Below are 7,278 nucleotides of genomic sequence, written 5' to 3' on the forward strand. Positions count from 1 at the left end.
GTAAACCCCTACCACCATGCGAACCACCACCCCGCCGGGTTCTTTTTTAACAAGGGGTGAATGTGGTGGTATGTATTAGGGGTAGTACGGTACCTGTGAAGCCGAGAGGCTATTGGCAGACAGGTCCCGGGTCCTGGTTGGATCTGCCGCCTGCTGGCTCCGCCCAGAAAAGCGGAGTATAAGACCCGGGTTCTCCCAGCAGCCGCATTCTGTAACTGAGCTGCTTAAGTCTTGCTTAATAAAGCCTCGATTGACTTCATCACTTCTCGACTTGAGTGAGTAATTGTTGCGCTACAGTTTGGCGGTGTGGAGTAATTTGAGAAGGTTAGCGTTGTGGTCCTGCTGGTCGTGGCCGCAGATGGTGACGTTATCAAGGTACGGGAAGGTGGCCCGCAGCCCGTACCGGTCAACCATTCGTTCCATCTCACGTTGGAAGACCGAGACCCCGTTAGTGACGCCGAAAGGAACCCTAAGGAAATGGTAAAGGCGGCGTCTGCTTCGAACGCAGTGTATGGGCGGGCTGTATTGCGGATGGGGAGCTGGTGGTAGACAGATTTCAGGTCCACTGTGGAAAAAACCCGGTACTGTGAAATCTGATTGACCATATCAGATATGCGTGGGAGGGGGTACACGTCGAGCTGCGTGTACCGATCGATGGTCTGGCTGTAGTCAATGACCATCCTGTGTTTCTCCCCAGTCTTTACTACTACCACTTGGGCTCTCCAGGGGCTGTTGCTGGCCTCAATGATGCCTTCCCGCAGCAGCCGCTGGATCTCCGACCTGATGAAGGTCCTGTCCTGGGCACTGTACCATCTGCTCCTGGTGACGGCGGGTTTGCAATCCGGGGTGAGGCTTGCAAACAGGGAAGGGGGGTCGACTTTAAGGATCGTGAGGCTGCATACGGTGAGGGGTGGTAAGGGTCCGCCAAATTTTAGAGTTAAGCTTTGGAGGTTGCACTGGAAGCCCAGGCCGAATAACAGGGCAGCGCAGAGGTCAGGGAGGACGTAGAGCCGGAGGTTGCTGAACTCTACGTCTTGGACGGTGAGGGTCGCGATGCAGTATCCCCGGATTTCCACGGAACGGGATCCGGAGGCCAGGGAGATTTTCTGGATAACAGGGTGTACCGCGAGGGAGCAGCGCCTTACTGTAGAGGGGTGGATGAAGCGTTCCGTGCTCCCGGAATCAAGAAGGCAGAAGGTCTTGTGCCCATCGACTTTCACCGTCATCGTCGCGGTTGCGAGGTTGTGCGGCTGGGACTGGTCGAGCGTGATGGAGGCGAGCTGCGGCTGGTGCTGGTAGGCCCCGGGCTGGTCGGCGGCGATGGCAGGCGATGAACGGCCAGACGAAGTCCCCGACGAGCAGGGGTCCTGAGGTGCCGTCCAAAATTGCGGCGAAGATGGCGGCGCCCACGGGGCGCACATGGCGGGTGGTGTTAAAGATGGCGGCACCCACGGGCTGCGCGTAGTCTGCTGGGAGGAAGATGGCAGCACCCACAGGCCGCACGTGGTCTGCGGGGATGAAAGTGGCGGTGCCCACGGGTCGCACGTGGGGGTGCAGGGACGCTGGGCCTAGATACAGCAGCGATCGAAAGGGACTGGCACCCAGCAGCGAAATGTCCCTTCTTCCCGCAGGTCTTGCAGATTGCACTCCGCGCCGGGTACTGCTGCCGGGAGTGTTTGGTCTGCCCACAGAAATAGCATTTGGGCCCCCCGGGGTTGGCTGGCTGCCGCGCGGCGCAGGTTTGGGGTGGGCTGGGGGCGGCAGCTGGTGGGGCCCACGATGTCCATGAGCGCGCCGTACGGTCAGGGGCGTACGACTGTGTGTTACGGGAGGATACCGTTAGTGAGTTCGCCAGCTGCCTGGTCTCCGTGAGGTCGAGCGTACCCCCTTCCAATAGGCGCTGGCGGGTGTACGCCGACCCATGCCCGTAACAGCAGCGTCCCTGATTAAGAGTTCTGTATGTTCGACAGCCCAAACTGCCTGGCAATCGCAGTTCCTCGCCAGGATGTGCAGGGCATGCCAGAAATCATCTAATGACTCACCGGGGAGTTGTTGCCTCGTGGACAGGAGTTGCCTGTCGTAGAGTTTGTTGATCGGCCAGATATAGTGTCCTTTCAGAAGCTCCATTGCTTCAGCGTAAGTGGGCGCATCCCGGATAAAGGGAAAAATATCAGAGCTCACCCGTGAGTACAGCATCTGGAGCTTCTCTGCGTCCGAGGGTTGTTCAGTCAATGATCCGAGGTAGCTTTCGAAGCAAGATAGCTAGTGATCGAAGGCCGACATGGTGTTGGCTGCTTGAGGGTGCAGCTGTAGGCGATCAGGCTTGATGCGTAGTTCCATCGCTGTAATATCTCTGCTTAATAAATTGATGCACTATCAATTACGATGAGACGAGAGTAGAGAGTAATCGAGGCTTTATTAAGCAGAGATGTGTGGCCTCCTGCAGCTGCTACCAGAATGGGAGTAGCGCGGTGTGTACACACATTTATACTCCGCCTACTGGGCGGAGCCAGCAGGCAGGGATTTAACCCTGTACCTGTAGTACAGGAGCCTTACCGTATTACCTCTAATAACAACTATTATATAATCAGTGGTGACTACCACAATTTGTGATCGTATTGTCTCTGTTTGCGGTCTGCCCACTGCTCTTTGTTCCGATTCTTCCTTTCTTTTCCATCCGTCGCTTTCATGATGGCCGTTGCGGCTGTTCCTCCCCCAGTTTGTTCACTCTAACGAACTCCTCCGCTGCCGCTGGGGTGTTAAAAAACAGCTCCTCCCCCTCAAATGTTACCCAGAGTTTGGCCGGGAATAACATCCCAAATTTCACATTACTTTTGTAGAGTGCTGATTTGGCCCTGTTTAATTCAGCCCTTCTTTTGGCCAGGTCCGCCCCAATGTCCTGGTACACCCTTATGGTCTTCCCTTCCCACATGATCGATTTCGTCTGCCAGGCCCACTTTAGGATTTTCTCCCAGTCCTGGAACCGGTGCAGCTTCACAATAATCGCTCTGGAATACACTCCGGCTTTGGGCCTGGGTCAGAGCGACCTGTGCGCCCTGTCGATTTCTGGGGGGTTTGGAAATTTCTCCCTTCCCACTAGCTTGCCCTGCATTTGGGTGACTTAGCCTGCTGGGTCCCTGCCCTCCGTCCCCTCTGGCAGACCCACTATTTTAACATTCTGTTGTCTGGACCTATTTTCCTGGTCCTCCACTTTCCCTCTTAGGCTCCCCTGGGTCGATACCAGCCTTTTCACCTCGGTTTCCTGAGTTACCATCCTGTCGCTCTGGTGGTCCGAGGCGGCCGTCTCCAACTCCTGAATTGTTTTCTCCTGCGCCTCCACCTTCCTTTCCAGGCCGTCGATGGTTCGCTGCATTTTGTCCGTTGTCTCCGCCAGCATCTCCTTCATCATTGTGTGGAGCTCCGTCCTGAGACCCTCCCTCATGGCGTTTATCTCCGTTTTTATCTCCTCCTTTATGGCATTTCTTTCCGTTTTCAGCACGCTTCTCCATTCCGCCCCCTGTGTGGAGGGGGGTGGGGGTGGGGGATGGTCGCCGCGTCCTGTTCCTGCTCCGCTGCTTGGCTCACCAGCTTTTCCGCTTCCTTGTTCACCTGAACCTCCGTCTCGCCTCGTGGGGTTGTCTGCCTGCGCGGCCGCAGCTCCTGCCTTTTTCCTTCGCCTTCGCTGCTGCTCCTTCTTACAACTCGCCGTCCCCCCAATTTATTATTATTTGCAGGCATATTTCTGTTATGTATCTTTCTCTTTTTACTGGGTTTTGGTGCAAAAAAGAAATTCATTTTTTCCCCCCCAAGGGTTTTTTTATCTTTTTAAAACCGATTTTTTTAATAAAAAGGAATTCTTTTTTAAAGTGTTTTTTTTAATAAAAGTTTTTAAAATTTTCAGGAGAGAAAAAAAAAAGTTGAATAAAAAAATGATTATTTTTTTTGTCTTATCCTCTGTGTTATGACTTTCAAGCTGTTTCTTGTTGCGATCCCCACTCCTCCTCCACGTGCAGCACACCGGGACCAGTCTCTCCTCCATCGCCTCTTTTTTTTTTCTCTTCAGCTCCGTGGAACGGAGCTTTGGCGCCTGGGCAGGGCGAGGGAGGCAGGGCCGATTTCGCGGGACTTTAATTTTTTTTTAAACCTGCCAGGAAACCCCCCCGACAAAAGCCGCGATTTTGTGGACCTGCGGGAGCCTCTTTGCTGCGGCCACTCCGTTCGTGAACGCCACTGGAAACCGGAACACATTGATGCCGCTGTCGAGGTGCTGGAGCACAGCGATTTGGCGTAAAATTGACGCCTGCCGCGATTTCGGCGTCGGAACTGATTCTCCGCCCAATCGTCTTTCCAAATTTCGGCGTCGGCTGACGGAGAATCCCACCCATGGCCTACTGACAACCAGGATTTAAACATTAGCAATGCGACTTTATACCTACCTCAGCCACAGAAGTAACATCAACAGAGCATTTCTTTTAATCCAAGCAGTAGTTGAGATTGATCACCAAATAGTGATTTCAACAACATCTCAAAACAACTCCCATCTCACATCACTCAACAGTGAGAGCATGAACAAAGCATTACTAAGCTCTACGTTTGAAGTCAAAGTACTTCTGGATCATTTAACTAGTAAAACCTTACTATGATCAAGTGCCAGATTATTCGGTAGGGTAAGTTTCTAACTTCAAAAGAAGCATGTATCTGAAAATCGACACTGCAGAATGGTAGCTCTGTGTCTGATCTGCACACTTCCCAGAGCACCTTCCCCTTTCCGAATGCAGATTTGTTAGGTTTTTGTTTCTATATTCAATCGGCCTTAAAATAGTTTGAAAAGCGTTGTCCTGTAGCTTGAAAGGCTATGAAAAATGGGGCTTTCACTTTGCAGGTGGACACTACCCCACAAGAGTTTCACCAATCTCCAGGAGACCAATAGAACCCTCAAGGAAATAGTGATTTTGCCTCGCAATTTTTCAAGTTCATGCTGGAGTTATGCCAGAGGATTGGTGGAATTGCTGCTGAATCTTAGCTTCTTTGAAAGTATTGTCAATTTGATTTGGAAAATTCAGGAAACATAACTGCGTCGGAGCATAATTAAAATAATCTCAAGCTTCATTTAAAATTCCCAAGGTAATTTTGAGCCTATTCGTCTCTCAGGCACTTTGTAGCCATTATGTCCTGTTGTGTGCAAATTCATTCAGCAAGGCGAAATGGGCAGTGTAACTTGCCAACAGACAATGAAATAAATTCTGAATCACTTTGAAACAGATGAATTTTTCATTAGGTTCGAGGTTAATAAAGTAACCCAGATATTATGCAGGAGAAAATAGTAAGACTATCAGCACTCACTGTTATTAAGGCTTACATCAGACAGAAACTTCCATCATCTGCACAGGCACAGTTACATGTGGAAATCAGAACGGCGGCATGGTGGCACAGCGGTTAGCACTGCTGCCTATGGCGCTGAGGTTCCGGGTTCAATCCCGGCCCCGGATCACTGTCCGTGTGGAGTGTGCTCATTCTCCCCGTGTCTGCGTGGGTCTCACCCCCACAATCCAAAAGACATGCAGGGTAGGTCTTGAATTCAAGACCCCATTTCATTAGCATACCTGTGGACCCAACCGTGATGCAGTTTCCGATGGTCAATGTGTCAGTTTCCATTGCGGCACAAGCAGAAGATACCCAATGTCGGAGTGTGAACTGCAGTGAGTGAGACTCCGGAGTTGAGGTGAGTGTGGGAGTTTAAGAGAATAATTCTTTTACCTTAAAATCTAATACAAATTGCTGGCCATTGAAGGGGATTAAAAATCTCAAGTACAGTCTGTGATTATTAATTGAGATTAAACTGATGGAATCTGTACCTTCTCCCGGATTGTACTTGAGTTTTTAAATATAATTTGTTTCCACTGACAAATACCAGAATATTCTGAACATTGAAGGGTAGGCATTTAAGTTTTTCAGGCCTAAGGAAAGTATGGTCTCTTGGTGGAGTAAGAATAATCTTTATTGGTGTCACAAGCAGGCTTACATTAACACTGCAATAAAGTTACTGTGAAAATCCCCTAGTCGCCACACTCCATCGCCTGTTCGGGAACACAGAGGGAGAATTCAGAATGTTCAATTCACCGAACATCACGTCTTTCGGAACTTGTGGGAGGAAACCAGAGCACCCAGAGGAAACCCACACAGACACAGGGAGAACGGGCAGACTCCGCACAGCCAGTGACCCAAGCCGGAATCGAACATGGGACCCTGGAGCTGTGAAGCTGTTTAGCTAACCACTGTGCTACCATGCCTCCCAGGGGACAAGCCAGGGGAGAAATTTCAGACAGTTAGTTTAGGGAAGTGGAGGAGGGAGGTTCTGCTGTGTTTTGTTTCTATTACTATGTCCACAGGTCAGTGGGGGCAGGAGCAGACCGGACATCGATGAGATAAGTTGCAGCAATCATACAACATCGAGCGAAAAGGCCAGTGTAGTAACATAGGTAAGTGTTAGGTACGTGAGTATTTCTGTCTTCTACCTTTTCGGACTTGCTTTGAGATTGAAGGCTAGGTAGAAAAAAGATGGCGAGGAAACTAAAGGTCAGTTGTAAAATTAAAACCAAACTGAAAATCTAATTAAATTAAACATGGATGCAGGGTCAGGCGAGGTGTTGTACCTGCAGCATGTGGGAAATGGTGGACCCCATTATGGTTCATAACAACCACACCTATAGCAATTGTTGGTTGCTCAAGGAACTGTGGCTCAGAGTTACTGAGCTGGAGTCTGAGCTTCAGACATTGCGACACATCACAAATGGTGAGAGTTACCTTGGGTGAAATTCTCCGGTATCGGCGCGATGTCCGCCGACTGGCGCCCAAAACGGCGCAAATCAGTCGGGCATCGCGCCGCCCCAAAGGTGCGGAATACTCCGCATCTTTGGGGGCCGAGCCCCAACCTTAAGGGGCTAGGCCCGCGCCGGACTAATTTTCGCCCCGCCAGCTGGCGGAAAAGGCCTTTGGTGCCCCGCCAGCTGGCGCGGAAATGACATCTCCGGGCGGCGCATGCGCGGGAGCGTTAGCGGCCGCTGATGGCATTCCCGCGCATGTGCAGTGGAGGGGGTCTCTTCCGTCTCCGCCACGGTGGAGACCGTGGCGAAGGCGGAAGGAAAAGAGTGCCCCCACGGCACAGGCCCGCCCGCGGATCGGTGGGCCCCGATCGTGGGCCAGGCCACCGTGGGGGCATCCCCCAGGGCCAGATCGCCCCGCGTCCCCCCCAGGACCCCGGAGCCCGCCTGCGCCGCC

This window comes from Scyliorhinus torazame, chromosome 7 (assembly GCF_047496885.1).
Source record: "Scyliorhinus torazame isolate Kashiwa2021f chromosome 7, sScyTor2.1, whole genome shotgun sequence".
Taxonomy (NCBI): Eukaryota; Metazoa; Chordata; class Chondrichthyes; order Carcharhiniformes; family Scyliorhinidae; genus Scyliorhinus; species Scyliorhinus torazame.